Here is a 24,720-nt window from a genome sequence, read left to right on the forward strand (position 1 = left end):
TTCTTCAGTAGAAAGTATAGAGACAAATACAAGATGTTCTGAACAGGAAGAACATGTTGTAGAATACCAACAGACACAAGTTAAACATGTGCTCAAAATCTGAGATGTGTCAAATGGAAAGAAAGGACCTATTGATGTCTTTATGGTAAATGGCAGAGTAGTTACCATGAAAGTGGACAGTTGTTCCCCGTGGACAATAAAGTCTAGACAGACATTTGAAAACTGTGTTAATGGCAAGATAGAGCATCTGAAGCAACCTGACATTGAACCATATGCATACCGCAACGTCAAGATAGAGTACTAAGGAAGTGTCCTGCTGCCATCAATTTTAAAGGGAGTAGTTGTGAAGCTGAAATTATTGTAACCAGAGAAGGATCATCACTTTTAGGATGGAGCTAGCAGAAGAAGCTGGGGATACAAATACAAGTCAATGCTGAGTTCCCCGTCACAATTGCTAAAGTGAGGGACCATTGGGAAAAGGAGTTCCCAAATGTGTTCACAGAGGACCTAGGGAGATTGAGAGGTTATGAGCATGAAATCAAATTAAAGAAAGGTGCTGTTCCAAAAGTACATAAAGTCAGACCTGTTCCTCAGAATTTTAAAGACAAAGTAAAGGCAGAGATCGAAGTTTTACTCCAGAGAGGCATCATAGAAAGGGTGGAAGGATCAGAGTGGTTGTCGTCAGTTGTCATAGCTACAAAATCCAGCGGGGACATAAGACTATGAGTGGACTTGAAGGATTTAAATAAGAACATTTTGGTAGAACGTCATCCCCTGCCCATTATCAGTAAAAAACTGGCTACATTGAGCATGGCAAATAACTTTTCAGTTATTGACTTGTCGTAAGCATACCACCAGGTTCCACTTTCAGAGGATTGTCAACATCTCACTTCCTCCATCACCACTGAAGGGACATTTAGATATTGCAGGATTCCATTCGGCTTAGAATCGGCAGCAGCAGTATTTCAGAGAGTGATGGAGACAGTGATGGATGGTGTTTGGAATGTGATCATTTTCCAAGATGATATCTTGGTGTTTGCTGAGTCTAATGAAGAACATGATCAGTTGTTGAGAGGTGTACTGTCAAAGTTGAGCGAGGGGGGACTAACAGTAAGGAAGAGCAAGTATAAACTGTCTATAGACAGTGTTGAATACCTAGGTCATGTTGTGTCGAGTCACAGTATCAAACCAAAAGTGAGTCTTGTGGATGCTATTGAGAAAGGTCCATGTCCTTCAGATAAGGACCAAGTTAGGCCATAGGTTCATGAAGGATTTTGCTAGCATATCCACTCCAATAAGGGCTTTATTGAGAAAGGGGGTAACATTTCGGTGGTGCACGCAAGGTGAGAAAGCATTTAGAAAGATCAAACACAGTATTGTACAAGCTCCTTCAATTGGGAAATTTGATGCAAATGACCAAACTGTACTAGTGGTTGACGCCAGCATGTTGGGGTTAGGAGCCACTTCGATACAATATGATACCAATAAGGTTGAGAGAGTTATAGTGTTTGCCTCCAGGACCCTCAAAGGAGCTGAGGAACATTATTCAGTTATAGAGCATTGGCCATGTTCAGGTCTAGCAATCATTTTAAATACTTTCTGTAGGGTAGAAGGCTTATTGTGAGGTCAGATCACAAACCCTTGGTACAGTTGTTTGATAGTGGCAGATGGGCTGTGGGATCTCCCAGTAGAACCAGATGGAGTCTTGGTCTTCATTTGTACAATTTCGATGTTAGCTATTTGCCAGGAAAGACGAATTTGGTGGCAGATTGTCTGTCGAGAATGCCTGTGGAATGGGGTCAACCAGTACAAGTTAAGGATTGTGAAGAGTGTGTTGTTGCCGAGCTAGTAAGCGTGGACCGTAAGGAATGGGTACAAGCTGAGCTTGTAGATCAGGATCTAAAACTTATTAAGCAGTGGACTCTGGATGGGTGGCCTGACAAGGAGGTTCTTGAGAATAAGTTTGAGACCTGGTGGGAAGTCAGAGAAGAGTTGAGTATGGTGGGAAGCAGAGTGAGAGGGGGGAGCTGTATTGTTCTGCCAGAATGGGTGTGAATGGGTTTGTTAGAGTTGGCACATCAAGGCCACCTGGGTGAAGCAGCTACCAAGAGGAGAGAGTGACACAGTTACTGGTGGCCCAAGATGGGTAGGATGGCTGAAGAATTTGTAAAACATTGTAATGCGTGTCAACTGAGTGATAAAAGTAAGGTTTTGCGAGAGGTGCCTTTGACTCCTAATACTGTGCCAGTTCAACCGTGGCAGAAACTGGCTGTGGATATTTTGGGACCCGTGGCGGGTTTGGGTGATGGATTCAAGTAAATTTGTGTTCTTGTTGATTTTCATCCCAAATGGGTGGAGTGGGAAGCAACCAGAGAAGTGACGGCTAGAGAGTTGGTTGTTTTCTTAGAAAATGTATTCCTCAGGGAGGGTTGTCCCTGTGAATTGGTGTCTGACAATGGTGTGCAGTTTGTTTCCCAGTTTATGAGGACATTCTTAGAGGGATATGGCATTAGACACATCAGAACGGCACTTTATCATCCAAGAGATAATGGATTGGTTGAGAGGGTAAATAGGTATATCAAGGGAGGTATTCAGCTTACAATGCATACTGGACAGAACTGGAGAGATGTATTAAATCAAATGATGTGGAGTTATTTAACTACTCCTCATTCCTCTACAAAAGTGTCTCCCTTTGTGTCACTCAAGGAAAGAGAGCCAGGAACTAAGCTTTGTCCGGTTTGGCTAGGATTGGCAGGTGCAGTGGTAGTGGATAGAACCGCTATTTTGAGACTTATAGAACAGGGGCAGAAAATCAATGAAGGGCCTTTTGACACGAGAGAGTGTGTGAAGAGTAGGGAGTGGAAAGTTGGAGACTGGGTGTTAGTGAAGAACCCCAGGTGTTCACAAAAGTGTGTAGATAGTAAGTTCATTGGACCAAAGAGAATTACTGTGGGGCGTGGAAGCGTTGCCATCTTGGAAGGAGGTGAAGTGTAGTCTCAGGGCAGACTGGCAAAAGCTGAGATAGTGAGGGATGAAGATTGTGAGGAATCACAGGGTGTGAGTGAGTGATGAGCAAATCAGACGTGAGGAGGTTGATAGTGATGCCTCAAGTACAAGTTTTAAAGTGCCTAACAATGATGCCCCAAAGAGATTTGCACGTAAACCGAGTTGGTTGAAGGATTTTGTTGAGTGATAACCTCAAATCATGAATTACATTCAGTTCTTGTTATTTTCTATATGCTATATTTGTTATGTTAGTTCTTTGGGTTATAGTTTCTGTTCTGGGGGAGGGAGATATGTAATGATTCATGTTGTTTAAGGTAATGTTTCAGGTTTTTTACCTTTGCCTTTCGTTCCAGTTCCACGAGCCATGCTCAAAGTTCCATTAGGCTCGTGAAACTGGAACACCACAATAAACGGTTGATTGTTGGAGGTGTTGGTGCTGGTGGGCCCGTCTCAATAAACTTACCTCAACGAAATCACTTGGTCACCGCAATCCTTTCACACAACTCTTCCCACTTGTTAAACGTAACTCTGGTAGACACCACAGTTCACTAGAAAATAATACAAACATGTTATCCATATTATGCATTTAAGCTCTTTACAGACAGCATTTTTATATACAGTTATTATTACCCAATCGAAATTGGTACTCATTTTATCAATCTCGGAAGGATGAAAGGCTGAGTTGACCATACCAGAATGTGATCTTGCAACCTGCAGATCAAACACGGATTGCAGCAGTGAGCCCTCAACCCGCTGAGCTGTTTTACCAGCTCAACACATTTACGTTAATCTGGAACACACATTAACCCCTGCTCCAAGCAGCTCTAACATATCTAATAGGCCACGCCAGCGAGAGCCTCATCTTTTCAGGTGTGCCCACAACAGCTATGTAACAAAATAATCTTGCCAAGCTCCCCCTGCTGCGTTAGAGTCCCACCAACCTCGTTCACAACTCCAAATCCCAAGGAAGTGTGAACATGTCAAAAGGTGCGCTATAAAAGACGCAGCATCATAGAATATCAGGGCACAGTGAAGAGGTCCACTCAGACTCCTTTGTGGGGTGTACTCTGAAAGGCGCAAGCAACTATTCTCACTGGCAGCTACTAAGGACGAAATTAATGTTGGTCCTGCCACAGTCATTCCTCTGAACTGGAATCTCTTGTACATTGACTGGCTGGTGAATCTATAAATCTGCAAATCAAGTGACCTAGGACTGAGGGAGGACCCGTGCAACAATAGTGCAATTCTAGGTGATGGTCATAGAGACAAGTAACAGAAGAGCACATCAGGGCGCTATTTTGGCACTAGAATCGTGTAATAAGCTCCATTTTGAGGGAGTCTTTCGTTTTCCGAATAGTGTGAATTAACCCACTACTTAGGACTTATGTTTTGCTAATTCAAGGTGTGATTACATTATTTCTTCAGGGTCACACACTTTGGTTAACTAGTGAAGCTACACACTTTACAACACACCTTCCAATCTTTACTTCATAAACACATTTAAGTTTTGGGTTTGGATTTCAAGGCCTAACATATTACTGGCTTACTGAGAAGAGTTCCAAAATACAGAAATTGCATGGTAAAGCAACCTGACAAAATATACATCCTAAACTATGTTAATGCAAAACATGTCATTGTGGCTTTATTTTCCACATCTGAAGGGAAAACCTCAAGTCGGAGAATGAAATAGAATGCAAGCCTGGGGGGAAAAAAAGGAAGCAAATAACTCTGGTTTTATACAACTGCACTTTCAGCACTTTAAGACACACACTAAAAGAAAGATGTTGTGTAATAAGGCCACTTTGTCATAGAGACTCTTTGTCACTAACACAACCAGAACATTGTATGCAACGCGTTAAGAACATTTGACTATCAAACTAATCTTTAAAAAAAAGTGCTATATCGTGTTTCTCGCTCTGGTTTACTATTCAACTAGAGCTGTGTGGGTACTTCAATTGTACATATAACATCACCGTGCCAATTGGCCGAATATTTGCGGGTGAGAAAGGTACTGCTGACAACAAAAGAGATTTGTTTCAAAAGTACTTGCGAGGTAATTAAGGAGCTTGCAGCACCACCCCGGAAGCTATGTGTATGTGTCAGGCTGGCTCTGAATGGTTAATGGACATTACTAGAGCATGACTGCAGCCACTCACTGAACACCTCATTATCTTCCCATCATCGAGACAAGCAGATGCTAAATGTGTCTGTTGAACTAAAGATATGAACTTAACATTTTTTTACTAGTGGTACAGCAACCCGTGATGTATGTTTCACTTCAAACGCTGCAGACGTGTTACATTAACATAACCAGGAGAGCACTTGTGTAGGAAGCCAAGTCTTACATTTCATGTTTAAGATCTGTGCAATTGCGGGATTTATGGCTGCAACTTTGTACATTTCTTTATCAGGCCAAGGGCCCCAACACAACTAGCAATCAAGCCAGAGTAGCCCAGAAGTAAGGCCCAGCATGTGGACACCGACCACTTTCTACTAACTTCCTAACTCCTTCTGCCTCTGCATCTCAATGTTTCTTCATTGAGAATGTCATGTTTGAGTTTTGGCACTTATTTGTGACTAAAAGATTACTGCTCTGCAGGAGTAGAGAAATGAGTAGTGGCAAAACCGCCTACTCAGTCCCAGACTACTAATAAACTGGCACTGATCCCAATCATAAGGTGGCACATTGCGCCTCATCACGAGTTTGGTGGTAGACCCTTAAATCCGGTGGTAGCGCTGTTACCGCCGGATTTAAGGGTCTGCCAAATCTCAGCTTCAGCTGATTTCCCCCCAGCTCTTAGCTGGGGTGAAATCCGCCAAAATTTCGCGCTCTTACCCGAATGGGCTCAATGGGGAATGGGGATTTCCCATTCTGCCAAACCCGTGATCCGGAGCTAATAGCGCTGGTGGGTTTGGCGTTAGGGCAGATAACGCCAGCACAAATAGCGCCTGCGTTACTGCCCAACTCGTGATGAGGCCCATTAACAGGTATTTGGCAAGTGCTATTGCTAAATGCTGTTTGCTGGGGAGTCCTCCTGCCCAGGAGCACTATCATCTAAAGCTCTCATTGTGTTTTAGTAATTGGCTCCTCCCCCTTGCCCAGAAGCCGTGCATTTGCGCCACTAGCGAGTGCCACTTAAGGATAGCACTTAGAATATTAGCCTGCATGGCATTCCTAGAGAATTGTTAATCCTGCATGAAGTCGCATCTAGAAAGTGCCATTTTTAGATAGTACTGTGAATATTGATATGCGTCACACTCTACGAGATCTGTTGTTACTGCATTGAACCACATCTAGAAGCACCAGTTAAGGATAGTACTGTGAATATTGATCTGCGTCGCACTCTACGGGATCTGTTGTTATGGCATCTAGAAAATGTCACTTAAGGATAGTGCTGTGATTATTGACCTGCGTCGCACACTTAGAGATCTTTCGTTACTGCATTGAACCACATCTAGAAAGTGGCACTTACGGATAGTACTGTGAATATTGGCCTGCATTGCATTTCTAGAGAATTGTTAATACTGCATCAAGTCACATCTAGAAAGTGCCATTTTGAGATAGTACTGTGAATGATGACCTGCGTCGCACCCCTGGGGAATTGTTAACACTCATACAGTCACATTGAGAAAGTATTATTTTAAAATAGTATTAATATTAACCTGTGTTGAACTCTTAGAGAATTGCTAATGCTACCCGTAGCACATCTAGAGAGTGCCACTTTGCGATAGTACTTTGAACACAATCCTGTACCACTTTGGAACAGTATTGTGAATATCAGCCTGAGTCACACGTGTGAACATTGGAAATTGTCCCATTGCCTAGGAGTCTGAAATCTAGTTGCTCTTATTACTGCCTGCTACTTTTGAAACCTAGGCTTCTTTCCCGTTATCCAGGTACCTCAGCTCTAGCTCCTTGAATTACTGCTTGCTACTTAATAAATACTGCCTGCTTGTCATTTCTGGAAACCTAGGCCTCTCTCCCGTTATCCAAGTGTCTCAATTCAAGTTGCTCTAATCACTGCCTGCTGCTCTCTAATTACTGCCTGCTTGTCATTGCTTGAAACCTAGGCCTTTCTCCCGTTATCCAGGTACCTCAAATCTAATTGTTCCAATCATTGACTGCTACTCTTGACAACATAGGTCTTTCTCCCGTATCGCAAGTCTGAGTTAGTCTAATTATCGCTTGCTACTGATTGTCTCAAATCTAGGTGTTCTAACTACTGCCTGCCACTCTTTGAAACCTAGGCCTTTTTCCTGCTTTGTAGGTGTCTCAAAACTGGTTGCTATAACTGCTGCCTGCCATTCCTTGAAGCCTGGGCCTCCCTACCATTGTCCGGGTGTCTCAAATCTAGAAATACAAATCTAGGTCTTTCTCCTGATATCCAGGTGTCTCAAATCTAGGTGCTCTAATTACTACGTGCATTTCTTTGAAACCTAGCCCTCTGTCCCAAAATCTGTCAATTCTAGAATATTTTGGAATACCTCCTTCCCTTTGTGATTCCCTGGACTTTCTTGTGCTGTCTAAATACAGCAAACCTAGGCATCTAACTACCGCCTGCCTATCTGTGAAACATAAGCCTCCCCCATTATCTAGGCATCCCATTTCTTGGTGCTTGATCACTGCCTGCCATTCTGGGAAGCCTAGGTCTCTTTCCCTCTTCTAGATCTCAAGCATCGAGTTGCTTAATTTATTGCTGGGCCCCGCTGAAACCTAGAAGACTCCCTAAATCTAAGAGTAGTCGCTAAACTAAATCACCAGTGAAAGATAAGCTCTCAATACCCTGTTATATCAAACACCTGGACTTTCTTTCTGTACCTACCATACTTGAGTTCTAGGGCTCCCGCTACCCAGCAACACCCAGCAGCCCTATAGATAGCAACTACCTCCAATCACTACCCCAAACAGCCGAGTCACACGTCCAAGCCTATTACTCGCTGACTCCCTGGACAGTCTTCTAACAGAAAGAGGAACACCTTAACCCACCATCTGAAAGGACAGACACCCTCGTAGAGCGGCCAGGCACCACAACATAATAGGAAACCTCAATACTGTTTTAGCACACAACATGCCAGGTGGGCCACCACCCACCAAACTCCACACCTAGACCAACTCCTAGCCCTGAGGCCCTAAAATGCCCTGATGGAGAAATGGATACCACCAAAGAGAGCAGAAACATGGAACAACTAATACGGATAGACAAACTCAACTGCCTTCACTAGAAGCCATCTTGAATACAGAACACACCAAAATACTACAATCAACAAAACACACATTGCAAAAGAAAAATCCTTATACCTTACACCATTCCTTGCAACAACCACAGAGCCTCAATACTAAAACGGCATTGACATCTCGAGACAAGCAAAGAACCCCCCCAAACAACCGGAAAAAAGACAAGAGTACCCAAGAAGAGAAATGGATGATACCAACCCCCTCACTCCATATATCACAAGAACAGAAGCGCACTATCGATACCCACATCAAATTACATGAGATGGCGAAGCACTAGAAGTCAACAACCCAACTATCAATCTAACAGACTGATTCAAAGAAGAAGCAGAATTCTCTGATCTTCAACCAACCGGCATCAATATAGAAGCATCCCGATTGAACACCTACAAATCAAAACAAGGTACAACAAATAAACAAAACCACACCTAAAAGATCCACTGCCATCCAATCAATGCAAGGTCAATGTCTAGACATGCCCCCGAAATCTACGACCTCCTATGCAACGGAGGTATCAACATCCTATTTGTAAATGTAACATGGCTAGGTGACAATTACAATATTACTCTCACCAACTGCCTGCCTGATAACTTCAAGTGCGTCCAAGCAAACAGGAAAAACAAAAGAGGTGGTGGACAGGCAATCATCTACAAGGAACACTAGAAATTAAACCGGGAGACCCTTTAAACATAGATAAATGCGAATCTCTAATCCTCCGCATATTATCAAACCCCAGAACAAACTTGAAATTCATACTGATATGCAGATCGCCAACTTATGATCCAACCTACGTTGACGCCTTCACTGAAGCAATCACCATCCTAGCTATCGAGCACAAACACCTGATTATCCTTGGAGACTTCAACATCTGCCTCGATGAAGAAACCACAGCCACATAAAAATCTCTATCCAGTCAACTAGCAACAATGAACCTACATCAACTAGTCAAAGTCGCAACCCACAAGGCATGACATACACTAGGCACAATCTTCGCCAACAAAAAACTCATAATCACGGCTCCACCTATTCAGATTCTCTGGAGTTCCCACCTCATCATTCCCTTCATAATCACAATGGCTATTCAAATAACCAAGCAACAGGACAAGCAACTGACCATCATGAATAGAAACTCTAGAACCATCAAAAACTCCAACCTAACTGAGCTACTGGAACTCAGCAAACCACAAGCAACAACTATGGACAAAGCTAACCTGGATTAAAAAAAAAACAGATCTACTCCACAACTGGATCACAACAACAATTGACGAGATTGCCAAAGAAAAACCTTTTACCCTTTCACACAAAAGAGCAACGGCAAAATGGTTCACTCTTCTACTCAGTGCCATGAAAAGAAAAAAAAGGAAAGCTAAAACTAGAAAGGAGGATCAATAATGCCTGCAGAAAAGAATAAAGATTTTGGCAACATACCCGATCATACAAAAAGGAAATACAAAAAGCAAAAAGGAAATACTAGGACAACAGAATCTTCAAAGCACCAAAAACCCAAAAAGAACTGTTTAAAATCATAAATGAAATAAAAAATCCACCTGATTGCAACAACATACCAATACCATCAAAGAAACTATGTAATGATCTAGCAGACCATTTTAAAAACAAAATCATTACCATCCAAAAGACAATACTAAACAGACCATGCACACATACTTTGGAACCCACCGACGAGGAACGCACAAACAAACTCAGAATCTTCCCCCAAATATCAGTGGAGATATTCGTCAAACTGGTAAATCAAAGCAACAACACATGTTCCCCGTGGCTCCCTGCCCTGGACATATACAAAGCAATCCTCTTGCAAAGAACACCCATGGAATACCCCAGGGCATGTCTTCAACCTTTCAACCTCAACAGGGAAAGTGCAACAATCCTTGAAATCAGCATATATCAAGCCACTACTCAAAGATACAGCGGGAAACGTAGAGGACATTACCAACTATAGACCCATCTCCAACATCCCGTATCCAGTGAAACTGCTTGAAACATACATATACAGAACAACCCAAGAATACATAGAAAAGCACCACCTACTAGACCAGGCACAAGTAGGCTTTAGACCAATGAGAGGAACGGAAACAGCACCCCTCTCAATATGGGATGATCTAAAGGCAAACGCAGATTCAGACAACAGTACTGCTTTGATACCCCGAGACTCTCTGATGCATTTGACACAGTTATCCATGACATCCTCATCTCGAGACTGGAAGAATTTGGATTCACTGACCACACCCTGCTATGGATCAAATCCTTCCTAACAAACAGAACAGAAACCATATGTGTCAAACCACTCAAATCCAACCCAAGCGCATCCTCATGAGGAGTACCACAAGGATCATTCTTCTCCCCGTTATTGTTCAACATCTACCTGTTTCAACTAATCAAGATCATCAAAAGACACAGCCTCACCTGCTAAAACTATGCTGATGGCACACACATAGTCTACAAAATACAAGGCACTCAAGAAGAAAACACAACATTAGAGAACTGCCTTTGTGAAATAAACAACTGGATGAAATCTAACTACCTCAAAAGCAACCCAGGCAAAACAGAATTAATGATCATCACACAAAACGGAGAAGACAACCACTGCATCCCCTGGCTGAGGGAACTCGGTACCACCCCAGCCCCATCGTTGATTGTAAAAAAAACCTGCGAGTCCTGATGGCCAACAAACTTACTCTACAGCCGCAAGTAAACGCTATAATCAAGAAATGCTTCTTTCCCCTGCAAGTGGTTTAAGGATCCTGCCATTACTGACATTCGTCAAAAAAACACTCACCATCATCGCTCTTGTGATGTTCAGAGTAGACTATGCCAATAGCCTTTAGTTGGACATGCCTGAACGACTTCTAAAAATACTACAATACATATAAAATGTGGCGGCCAGACTGATCCTCAAACTCCCCTTGAAGAGCTCCCACAGCGTTGAAAACACTACATTGGCTCCCAATAGAACAGTGAATCAAGTCAAAGCAATGTGAATTTCGCACAGAGCAATCCACAACCAAGGCGCAGAGTTCCTAAGAGACAAATTAAGCCTAAATAGCCCATCAAGGACCCTCAGATTAAGCCGCAACATCCGTTTGGAACCAAAACCCTAAAACAAAAGAAAATTAAGAGGAACTTCTTTCTCTCACCTTGCCCCAAAAACATGGAACGAGCTGCCAAAGAATATCCGTAACACAAGAAATGTCTTCTATTCAGAAAACTGCTCAAATACTGGCTCTTCACCCCATAACCAGAAGAATGCCTACGGGGGCACATACACAGCTGAAACAATGTTGAACGAAGAAACTGATCCTCCTGATCCCCCTAAGCTATCGCCCATAAACAGATGTTAAGGAAGAACAATCTACGTCATATCAACTCAACACCTTGGCCTACAAACTACATACAAGCAACAACTGACCACCGATTGAAAATAGGTAGCAAGGGGCGGGTGACGGCTAACATACAGCACAAATACCAGTTGGAGACAAGACACGCCCCCTCCTATTACACTACATTAAATAAGGTATTACCCAAATTGTTCGTTTACAATTGTTCGAATGAACAATTGACCAAATTTAAAGGGTCACAATTGACCTTTTCACAATTGGCCGTATATATATATATATATATATATATATATATATATATATATATATATATATATATATCTGTTTGGTAATATATATTTATTTATATATATAGGGGTTTTGGGGGGTTTGGCGTTAGGTGAGGGGTTGTGGGAAGTTTCCCCCCACATATATGTTACAATTGACCTTCACAATTCGGTCAATTGTGAAAAGGTCAATTGTAATCCGAACAGTTGTAAAACGAACAATTCGTATACAACCTTAAATAATGCATAGAACAAGATTTAGAAGAACCAAGAGAAATATAACCCATTAACCCTGTGATTAAATCTCTGCATACCTAAACTCGCATAAAAATCCACACAATCATCATTCACTCAGCAGACTGCACCCACTTTAACACATTGTGACAATAAAAAAAACAACACATAAACCACACAAATAGCACACAAGGGGGGTCATTACAAGTTGGGAGGTAAGGGTTAACGGTCACCGGTAAGGAGACCGGTGCCATTAATCCGTTACCGCCCTATTCCGAGGTCCCTCGGAGGGTCCCACCAGGAAAGGCTGGTCTGACCAGCCGTTCTTTACGGGACCCGTTAAGGGGGCTCAAATGGGAATGGCATTTGGAATGGGGACTTACCGGGTCCAGCTAGGTCAGAATGTCCCGGTAAATCCCTATTACACCAGACAGGACCCATACGCAGATTTGGAGGCAGCCATGGCGCTAGTAGTGCCACGGCTACCTCCAAACTCGTAATGACCGCCAAGGTCTTGCATTGGTCCAATAAGCACACATAAGCTCAGCCGACGGGGAAAACAGAACTAAAGCAGCCAACAGCACACCACTTCTCTCACTTTCCTACTCCCTCTTTACCCGACTAATCCACCCCCCCTTCTTGTTTACAAATCCGCCGGAGCGCATGAGTACCAATTCTATTGATGACGGTGAATGATACGAATACCTTCACCACAAACATTAACAAGTGCTATTTCTAAGTGCCTAATGCTGGCGAGTCCTGCTGCCGAGAAGCACTGTCATCTAAAGCTCCAAGTGTGTTGTAGTAATTGGCTCCTCCCCCTTGCCGAGAAGCCTCTATAAAAAGGAAGACTTGCATGCATTTGCGTGCGTGCTTTTGGCAAGTGCCATTGCTAAGTGCTGTTTACAGGCGAGTCCTGCTGCCTGGAAGCACTGTCATCTAAAGCTCCAAGTGTGTTGTAGTAATTGGCTCCTCCCCCTTGCCGAGAAGCCTCTATAAAAAGGAAGACTTGCATGCATTTGCGTGCGTGCTTTTGGCAAGTGCCATTGCTAAGTGCTGTTTACAGGCGAGTCCTGCTGCCTGGAAGCACTGTCATCTAAAGCTCCAAGTGTGTTGTAGTAATTGGCTCCTCCCCCTTGCCGAGAAGCCTCTATAAAAAGGAAGACTTGCATGCATTTGCGTGCGTGCTTTTGGCAAGTGCCATTGCTAAGTGCTGTTTACAGGCGAGTCCTGCTGCCTGGAAGCACTGTCATCTAAAGCTCCAAGTGTGTTGTAGTAATTGGCTCCTCCCCCTTGCCGAGAAGCCTCTATAAAAAGGAAGACTTGCATGCATTTGCGTGCGTGCTTTTGGCAAGTGCCATTGCTAAGTGCTGTTTACAGGCGAGTCCTGCTGCCTGGAAGCACTGTCATCTAAAGCTCTAATTGGTAATGATGCTTCCAACAACATATATGGACATATATGGACATTTATTTTATTGGCCTCTTGATTGTATAGTAAGTGACTCTGTAAACGGCAAATGTTTAGGACATGTAACTCACCACATAATGCTTATAAGATAATGAAATGATATTTCAAATTTTTCAATTGATTTTAACTACTACTAGTTTGGCTGATTAGGAAAATAGTAGCAGGAAACAAAATAGTGTACGAGAATAATTCTTAGATTTATTACAACTAGTTCTCTTTTTAATTCTCGCCTACTAGTTGTAACCCCCCCCCCTCCGATCGCAGTTGCTGTTGCTGTTTTTCCTCACACCATCCGCCACTGACCATGAAATTCTCTAGCAACTCGGTCTATTTTGTAGGTGAGACACACTTCCCTGTTGAGTGAACGATTTGTTTACCAAGTGCTGCTCTACTCAAAATCACATTTTCTATACTCTGCAAAGCAGGTTAGCACACTGTGGTCTTGATATCTGACATCATAAACCCTGTGATATCGACTGAAATAGAAAAGGCCCATGACAAACAGAAACCTATGAGGCGGTGGCATAGAGTTTGTCCATCTAAAATAATTACCCAGGCCAAAACGTGGAACTTAATTACTTACTTTTCCAAAATTCCACCCCCCCAGTACCGACCAACGCTTTGTTGACTGCTCAGGCGGTGACAGCTGATTTTAGAATCTCTCTCTGTTGTCTTGGGACAAAGTTGGTCAATAACTTAATTTTTTCCCCCGCCCAACTGGTTGCCCCTGTCTCCTCTAAGCCCAAGAGTACACTTCAACCTGAAGCTAATAATGAGCCATCTGGAAACTCCACTCCAGTACCAACCGTCGCCCTAAGCTCGCCTACCCATCGGTGCCCACCCCACATCGCCTCCCTTGCCCATTCCTCACTACCAGCCTAGTGACAATTTTTGTCTGAGAGACGTGACTTTACCTCTACATGATGTGGATTTGGAAGTGGCAACCTGTCCCTTGCCGGCTTCGTAAGCCCACGGCCCCTCAAATCTTGCCGACACAAGCACCTCCAGCATGTCATCAGACGACATGTTCATGGCCTTCGAACGACTCTTCCGAACGCTAATCGAGAAATGCAAGAAGATGGAAAATAAAATGGATATATAATCCCACCGCCTCCATAAAAGTATAAATCGAGGTTGGAAACCGGTCCAAGAGCAATGCTCTAACACTGAGACTGTTGAGCTACCTATCGCTATAATACCCACAAGTAAACCACAAATGTTCACTGCTGTAAAGTTTCCTTCAGCGCCAATCCCCGGTGTTTCCAGTGGCCCTATGGGGTGTCCCCCGGAGAAATCCACAATCATGAAGAAAGTAATCTCTCAGGCCATTATGTATGCGAAAAAGACCAAGGACAAGCTGTGTAATTTTTTAGAACAGTAATCTCGCAAGATACTGGCTTCGGGAGTCAAAGCTTTCCCTGCGTCTGGTGTCGGGTCACAGCATGAGTGCGCCCAGCTAGTTCCTCTAGTGATACAAAATCCAGCATCTATTAACGGTGAACCTCCGACTACACAACTGGCTCAACCTGTTGGACCTGGCCCGTTGAGCACCCCAGTTGTTTCTCAATTGGGCCAACCCAAATTGACAGACATGTGGACTTCAACCACTGCTACGGCCTCTATTCTGCAGATTCCAACTGGTGCTACTGATGTAATGCTACATAGAGCGTTACAACTACAATCAATATCTATAAAAATGTATCTTCCACCTCTCAAACGTGAGGCAGTACTAAGCCTGTTCCACTCGGTCAGTCCACTTAGAGTGATCTAATCAAAAGATATCTGTATTGTCGACCAAGTGAAACATAGCCCCATTAACATCTCAACAATATGGTACACCTGTGAATCTTTACTTGACTATGTGGTGATCTATCAAGATGCCATATACAATTTGGGGTATCTGTGCAAAATTACTCAGATACCGTACCATGCATAGTCCTAAGTGCCTTACCTAACAACAAACCTAGATCTGCACCACCTGGAAGTAGTGATTCAACTAATCATGTCAAAACTGTAGCACCCCTCATTTTGCCATCACTCTTGCAATGAGGACAGGAGTCTGTTCCTTTGTCCTTTACCATGTTCTAACATTTGTGGAACTACCTTTCTTAACTTGCTACCAATTAAACTATTGACTGGAGCACAGCCACACAACTCGTCTAATGCAGCAACTGTCTCAGATTGAGGGTACTGGCAGTGGCTACCCTCAATCTTTGAAATGTATTTTGCCACAATGTCTCGATGACGTTCAGATAGTATGCTCTTGAAACACCCGGGGCTTTGCCCACCTATTTAGCCATAACAGACTCATATCCCATATGACTAATTTCTCCATCATAGCTCTACAAGAAACATGGTGTTAGGCATGACTGTATGCAGGACCCTTTGGGTGCACTACAACAACCCTGACCTCTTGGCAATAGGAACCCAAGCTTTGGTATACGTCTGTACTACACATTTTGGTAGCGTGTTGAGCAGCCAGGCTTATCTCAAGAGGGTCTATGTGAGCTGTAGGGGAATTACACAGAGATTCACAGTGACAAGTATGCAAATAAACACTTGCACACAAGGTTTCTTTAATAAACACTTATTAATTTATTTATCAGTCAGTTAGGGTACGCCTTATTCAGAAGGGAGAAATCTAACAGTAACACTCAAATATACTTCACAAAATACAAACTCTTAATATCTCCAAATCAGTGAGTACCCTTTTGGGATGGCACACAGACACAACCTACACCCTCAGGTGACCCCAATACTTAGGGTGCTGGGGACATTAATATTTCACTGTTGTGTTTGCAATCATTTAGGAGTAAGTTAAAGAAAAAGGTTATTAGAACATACAAGAGACCACACATATTCTTAAGCAGGCAAATAATTTCAGATCCCCCAATAAGAGTCATTCAGTGGAACAGGCTAAGCCAAAGTCAGCTGGCAAAAGTATATATGAGCTGAAGCACTTCTTTGCAGGTAAGTAAGAAAAGTCACAATGTTTTAGAAGTGTTGAAGAAAAAGAAGAATCAATGTGGGACCACAAGCTGTTAGACTTGTGAGTAGTAGAGGATGCAAGCAAATCTACAGCAAGAGGTAAGTTCTCTCAGATTTCTACAGTACCTTTGTATTGAAGAAAAAGTGCAGCAGATGACTTTTGTTCCTGAGCAACTCTGCAGATCTCACTGTTCCTGAGTCTCAATCGTGGGGACAAGAGGGAGGACTTTGGTGGACTCCTGCACTGCAAAGAGATGGTCACTGCTCGCAACCGGCAATCTTTCCAACCAATGGCACTTCAGTCTTTCAGCTCCTCGCAACTACCGCTAATAGCAACACTGTGGTTCCTGGCTGTCAAGATGGGCTTTCCTTGCTTCTGGGCTCAGTCCTGCTTCATCGGAGTCTGGAGGATCTTCCTGGAGCTCTTGGCCTGCTTAAAAGCAACGCACACAATCTGGTGACCCTCTCCCTGGCATTTCGGTTTCCAACAGCAACTCTGTGGAAAGTCAACCAGCTCCAAGAGAATGTCCAGGTGGCTTACTTTGGAGTTGCAGCAGGTAACCTCTTGAAGTTCTTCTTCGGTTCCTTCACCCAGTGGTCGACTCTGCCTTCCAAGCCAAACACCCTGCCTTTTATTCAGTTCTCTCTCATTCATTCCAGCATAGCTGTCAATCTCCCAGCAGGGTGGATGTCTTTGCCAGACAGTCAGCCAGCCAATCACTAAAGAGTGCATTTGGTTCTCCTAGGAGACTAAGCACAGTGAGTTTTGGGCACCTCCCTCACTTCCTGCCCACCCTAGACACTCTGGAGCCAGAGGCAGGCTTCACTCGTGAATCCCGCCAAAGGCAAAGCAAACAAAGGGACCAGACCTGGTTTGGCACGCAGAATAAATCTCAAGAAGGAACTTTCCACAAAGAAATGGCGAATAAAAGTAGACCAGGGCCATTTTGACAAAAATGGCAGCCTTGGGTGCTTTACTGCAGCTGCAGACGCAGCCCGCGGTAAATGCACACCACAGTAGTTAAAATTAAACCACTGCCACCAGCCATTCAGTGAGGAAAGGGTAACATAAAAATGTTACATGAGAAGGTAGACAAAAGGGATACTAGGTAACCCCTCCAGCACACTATTGTAAGATAGTGTGTGCTGGATCTAGAAAGTTACAATGTAAGCAAAGTCAATTTCACTTTACTGCTCTGAGAAACAGTAGTTTATCCCAGAGAAGATAGTTAAACCTTTGGAAAATCTGGAAGACTTCCCTTTGTCACTGCACTGTAGGTGCTGTGTGACACAATGTAAAATATGATGCCTATGGATTTTGTCAGGCTCCATAACCAAAAGAAACACAAAGTTCAGAAATCACATTAAAACAGATGAGAGAGTGGGAAAAAGGGGCCTCACTCTCTCCAGGTAAAATAATCAAGGCCTCAAAATCCAGCAAAGTTGCTGGGGGTCTCTAAGATGGAGGGAATTAGCACATTGCGGAGAAATCTCCCTAACACATGGCTTAGTGAACATGTTGAATTTGATGGTCGAGCCATTCTACAGAAGCCAGCCATCAAAGGCCCAATTGGCCGCTCTAAAGGTGGATTGTTGATTTCTGTGATATCCCTTTGGTCACTATCTGAATTAGAAGGTTCTACTTCGATGGTGCAGGCTGTCAAACTTCAATATCTACTTCAGAGTTTCGCCTCACTCATAGAATTGACTCATCCTGCCCACGTCGATACTCATGAGTCTATGCCCATTCAATCACCTGCCCCACCCAAACGTCCTGCCAGAGCCTGGGTGGTCCTCCTTGAAGAGTTTGGTTTTATACGCCTCAATGGTCTCTGTCCAGGGGATGTACAGATGGCTTTCACCCGCGTATGTTGGAAATCTGCATCGACTCTTGATTATATATTCATAAACCAAAGAGGGATGTCCTTTGTCAAAGAAATGGCCATAGTTCCCAGAGTTGAATACGACCACCTTCATTCCTGCCTTCTTCTCATGCACCTAGATGGCCCTAGGACAGATACCTCCAATGATCCAAATGAACCAGAACGGTAATCGAGTGCGATGGAATGTGTCGAAGTAACAAAAAAAGCAAGAACAACTTCTGAGAACCTACTCCCAATTTTTATCTCTCATTTTGATGCCCTTGTTATGGATGCAACTTCTGGGATAGTGACAGCTTTCTCCAGTTTGATCACTCAGATCAAAGAATCCATCTCTCGTCAGAGGCAATACAAATGTGCTGCTGAGCACACGAATAAGACCATCACAAATCAGGCGAATATTGAACCCACAATTGCGCTAGCTAAACTGCAACTACGAGAAAAAATTGGTGCAGTCCTATACACTAGCTTATGTCCCTTTACTACCCAAGAGACTAACTGGTATGATAGCGGCTAAACACAATTACCCTACATGGTTAAAAGAATACACATTAAAATGTGAAGTGGCAAAATGGAACGAAATTTCCCATTTTACCACCCAAAAAGATAATACAAGAATATGGAGTGTTCTGAGGGGTAATGCAAAGCGAGCCCTACCCATTAATGGTGTCATTGATCCAGACTGGGTTCATAATATTGCATCTACCTTGGGTTTGACTATACCCAACGATGACCTTTTCCCTCTCCCAACCTCTCCCTGGACTTGTCAGGTTACCATTTTAGTCTTAATTACTGTAGTCGAACAGTTAAACTGTTCTCGAGCTGCAGGATCCGATGGGATTTGCAACTCCCTTCTTAAATCACCTTCCGGGATGTGGGCTCATGCGCTACACCTACTTTTTACTCATATGGGCAATTGTGGTAGTGTTCCTGAAACATGGCACGAAATCCACATTCTTCCGGTGCATAAAAAAGGCTTGTGGAATGCCCCGAATAACTACAGGATGCTAGCAATGCTAGACGCCCTGGCTAAATTGTTTGCTTAGGTTCTTCTCATAGAGTTAAACCAATGGATTACTGAAAACAACATACTTCCCCCCGCCCCAACCAAATGGGCTTTATTAAGAAAGCTTCCACCTTTCACCATTTGCTGATTCTCACATCATCAGTTGAATATACTTGGACATGCAGATAAACTCCAGTGTACTGTGCATTCATTGATTTCTCTACAGCTTTTCACTCGGTGATCAAAACAAATTCTGGCAAAAGTTGACTCAATGGAATATCCCTCCATGTCTGCTCAGGATATTGATGTTACTTTATACAAATACTACTGTAAGGATCAGATTGGACACCAAGGGAAAATTGTCTGACCCTATGCCCACACATCGTGGGGTGAAGCAGCGGTGCGTTGTTGCTGCCACGCTCTTTAACCTATACTTGGCTGACCTCTGGATGGCATTTAACAACTTGCGTACTTGCTCTGTCAAAATGGGCCGCCACCAGACCAGTTGGTTAGCATATGCTGGTGATCTGCTCTTAATAGATCATACCCACAAAGGGTAACAATGTTTCATCACAGCATTAGGGGAGTATGCGGATACAAATATAGTGTCTGTAAATATCGAGAAAAGCAAGATAATTGCATTCTCCCCTACTTCTCGTCAACATAAGAACATTGTATGCAAGTTAAATGACTTCCAACTTGAACATCTAGGGCTTTATGTTCAGAATACCTTGAAGTGGGTGAAGCACTGGACAGAAACTAAAACCAAAGGTAATACAGCTTACCGAGCTATCAGCCAATTCAAATGCCGGTCACGGAGGTCTCTCTATAGAGACAATTCTTCTTTTATATTCTGCAAAAGTCTGCCCTATTCTCTTTTATGCAATTGAGATTTGAGGTCTCATATATGCAGTAGCATTAAAACGCTGCTTTGAAAGCTCTACATTGGGTACGATTCCTCGAGCATTGTCCATCAAATATCTGTTTTTTGAATTTGAGCTCAATGGTATTATTTATGACTTTATAGCGAAAACCCTAATGTTCTATGAACACCTCCAAAGGTTACATAAAGGAACAGTGATGGTGAGCTTTTCATGTGCTTTCCTTGAGCTTGACATCTGTAAATCATTGGGGACGTTAGGCACATTTCTTTCACTCTATAGAAAGTGGCATGTTGGGTGCATTCATTGTTCCTGGGAGGGGGAAGTGTGTGTGGTTAAATCTCAATTGAAATCTAGACTGAGCATGACTAGTAAGGAACAACATTTTGTTACCATCTACACCAAACGTAATAGTGCTTCATTTCCTGAATATATTACTAACCCCCTGATCAAACCCTCCTATATCGGGGCCTACCCTAGCAGTTATATAGCCAGACAATACTTGTTACTCAAGTTTAACATAAGCAAAGCATCGATCACCTAAGGTGCCCGCCTTGGCATTAAACGAGATGTACGATACTGCCCCCTATGTGGCAATTCAGCTACTGAAACCATAGAACATCTTCTCATTGTATGTGAGAGCCTGCAATATCTAAGGTTCAGTTATCTTAAATCTTACAACAGCGGCTTTAATTGTGCTGATCTATTTTCTCTATGGTCATTGTTTATAGAGGGACGTAATTATAATTTGATATATTATATGGTCAAATTTTACTGGAAATGCGCTGACATTCTTAAATTAATATCTCTTTGAGTTAAGATATTTCAGAGCACTGTAAATTCAAATGATATGTTGTAAAAGGTTTTCACCAGTCAGGGTCCCCGACGGTGCGTACTTACATACCCCTTTTTAATGCTTTTCTTATGTATCTCAGCAGGTTTTTAATATGCTCTCTCATTCACATGTGACCATTGTTGTATGTATTGTATGTTTAACTTGTCTTATGTTGTATACACAAAGCCATTCGGTTGTGAGTAAATCAATAAAATGAATAAATAAATAAATAAATAAATAAAATTAACAGGTAAGAGTTATAGCTCCTTTGCTTTTTGTGGTAACATGGGACAAGGGTAAACTATATTCTTAAGAGGAGTGTGAATGGCAATAGTACAATGATTCTAAAATAAAAGTATGTCCAATCAAGGATCTATAAATATATATATACATAAAAATACATATATATAAATTCACTACAAAAAAAACTTTGTTGAGGGGACGTTATGGTTAAGTTGCCCTACGAAAAACCTGTGCACTTCACTAAAGAAAAGTGTTCGCCCTCCCCATTGTGGTTCAAATTAAAAACAAAAAACCCCTGAAATTCGCCACTTATGGGAGACTGAACCCCCTTACTTGCCATCGCCACTGTGCACTGCTAACACTAACACCCAGAACATGAAGGTTGTCATCTCAAATGTCACTGATGACATCACTGATGACAGCACATGTTTAGCCTATTTGTTTTCGTTGCCTGCCATATATATATTACATGGCCGCGGTATGGTTAAGTTGGTGTTTCCATAGGAAGAGCACTTTTTGGGCGGCTTATAACTTTGCTCCCCCTGGACGAATCCTCACCAAACTTTGCAAAAAAAGTATATGGCTCACTCTGAATTTCTTTGCAAAGTTTGGTGAGGATTCGTCCAGGGGGGGGGGAAAGTTATAGGGGGGTCCCAAAACTTTTTTTTTCCCATAGACTGAATGGGAAAAAACTTTGCGCACGGCTACAGCCCGAACCGCTGGACGGATTTACACCTAATTTGCGGCAGGAGCGGCGGCCTGGTCCCGAAAGCGTGCTTTTGCAAATTTGGTGTAAATCCGTCCAGTAGTTTTTTTAAAAAATGACCCAAATGTAAGGCAAAAGAATTAGTGATATCTGTGTTCGCTTCGCGGACGGACTTCCCTGTTCGCTCCGCGGACAGCACCCCGATTGGACCAGCGGCTTGCCTCATGTCCGCGGACATGTGACGTGTTCACTGATTGGGCGGCACGGTGCGTGAATGTGTGTCAGATTTTCTGTCGCGCCTGCCATCTTGCATTTGCGGACGTCGGCGGACAGCGCAGTGAAAGTTTGTTCAAAATGTGTATTTAGTAGAGTGTGTTGGTGTGTAGAAGTCTTTGGGGAGGATGGGGGAGTATGAGATAGGTTAAAAGTTGTATTTTATTTATGTGCTAGACGCTTTTGTTGTGTTCGATTTGTCTGCGGACAACACGGCTGTTCTGGAATGTTCGTAAATAAACAGAATGGATTCGGTGTCAACTTGAAAGTGTTTTAAGATGACTTGTGGGGTCTTGGAATGTTTGCAGGGGGTGTCCTGGAGACGTTGTCTGTATTGTTCGTTGGCAAGGTGAAAATGTTTTAAGAACAATCGCGGTGTCCACAAATGTTCGTACATAAAGAAAATGGGGGTGTCCTGAGGACGCTGTTTGTATTGTTCTCTGGCAAGTTGAATGTGTCCTAGGACCATCCCCCTGTCCGCGGACATAACAATGGTTGCAATGTTTGCATCTATGGGCGTGATATGCTGGGCTGGTTGTGGCCAGGGTATAGAATGTTGGGTGCATGGCCATTTGGCCATGCACCCAAGAGTGTATGCCCTGGCCACAACCACCGCAGCATATCACACCCATAGTGGCTTTTAACTTTGGGTCAAAAACTAATTTTTAAGGAACAATGTTATAAGCTTGTGTGGGTGTGATATGCTGCGATGGTTGTATTTACCCTGTTATACGTACTATTTGGTTTAGTAACGGGAGTCCATGTTTTTCTTGTTCATTTCTGTAATAAAAGAAAATAGCATGTTAGTATTAGTATTTTATAATGACTTATTACATTGTACAATCAACATTTTCTTCTTTTTATTGACCCTCATATTTAGTAGATTACAAACCAGAGTACTGTGCAATGTGCAAAGTTTCTGTGTTTGTTACTAAATTCATTGGGTCTGTGGGAGAAAAGAAATCCATGTTGGATTAAAAAAAAAAACCTTTTTCTGTTATGCTACAATTTATTTATTTGTTTGTTTTCCGCGTTTACTTGTTCTTTCTGCCTAATGCTTTATGCATTCGATTGTTCCAGTTTTTGTGAGCAGTAAGATATTAGGTATTTGTTTGGATATTGTACAATTTTGGCCCAGTTAGATACCAGTAGGCGTATTCTAACTGTTTATGTTTTGATATAATTTCGTGGTATTGATTTATCTGTTTGCATATTTGTAAATTTTGGGACAGTTAGATACCAATTGGCGTATTCTAACTGTCTATTTTCTGCTCTATTTGAGTGGTACTAATGTATCTGATTAGTTGTTGTAGAATCTTTGGGCAGTTAGATAGGTTTTGAAATATTGTGACAGTTTATATTTTTTTACTACAAGTGTACTTAAGGTTTAAGTACAGTTCAGTTATCACATTTTGGTTTTAAGAACATTAAATACGCGTTTGTAAGATTAGCTGGTAATCTCTGCTTTAGAGTAACGGTACTATCATTACATTCAAACCATCCACATTTTTTTTTTTTTATATATATATATATGCAGTGTAGTGCCCTGAGTTGGTTGTGGCTCCTGCGTGGTAGATTATACCTATTGTTGTGAAGATTTTCCTACCAAGTGAAATTTGACCATGTGTGAATCCAGTCAGCTTGCAGTTGTTTTTCGTACGATCTGCATTGTAACGTAGAAGCATTAGTATTACGTATTTACTATGTGTTTGTATTAGTAACGTGGCGCGATTATCCAAATTGCAGGTAGAACATAATCTACCGTGGTTTGCATTTTGTACAAGTTGCTGAAATGGAACGGATTCACAATTAGGTATTGATATATAGACAAAGCGCTCATTGGGGATTTGTTCTTGTGTCACATTGTTGCAGAGAGTGCATGTATGTTTCCACATGTATGAAATCTGGAAGATTTCATTTATAGGTATGTTTTTGTTTTCCAGTACTAATAGTAAGTACATTAGAAATTCTTGTGGATCTTCCTGTGAGTTTATAGTGAATTTCACCATTCCAGCACAGTAGTCCAATTGTTGTCTTATTCCAAAAACACTATGTTGTCAGGATTGTTTGCTGCATTTCTGTGAAGTACTAACATTTGCAAACACAATGGGTCTGTACTGTGTAAGTAAATGTTGTCAACAATTGGTGGTAATTGAAATAGAATATTCATTGCTACATTTGTGTAGCAACTTACACCAACTATATTTGAGAATTTAAATGGTCCAGGTAGTTCTGTATCTAACTGCTTTTTTTGGAGTTTATCTTCCTTTTTTAAAGAAGTACCTGGTTTACTTTCCCTAATTGATTCTTGTTTGCTTGTGCTTGTGATGAAGTTTTGGTTTCTTTTA

This window comes from Ambystoma mexicanum, chromosome 5p (genome assembly GCF_040938575.1).
Source record: "Ambystoma mexicanum isolate Mex_15411 chromosome 5p, UKY_AmexF1_1, whole genome shotgun sequence".
NCBI classification, from domain to species: Eukaryota; Metazoa; Chordata; class Amphibia; order Caudata; family Ambystomatidae; genus Ambystoma; species Ambystoma mexicanum.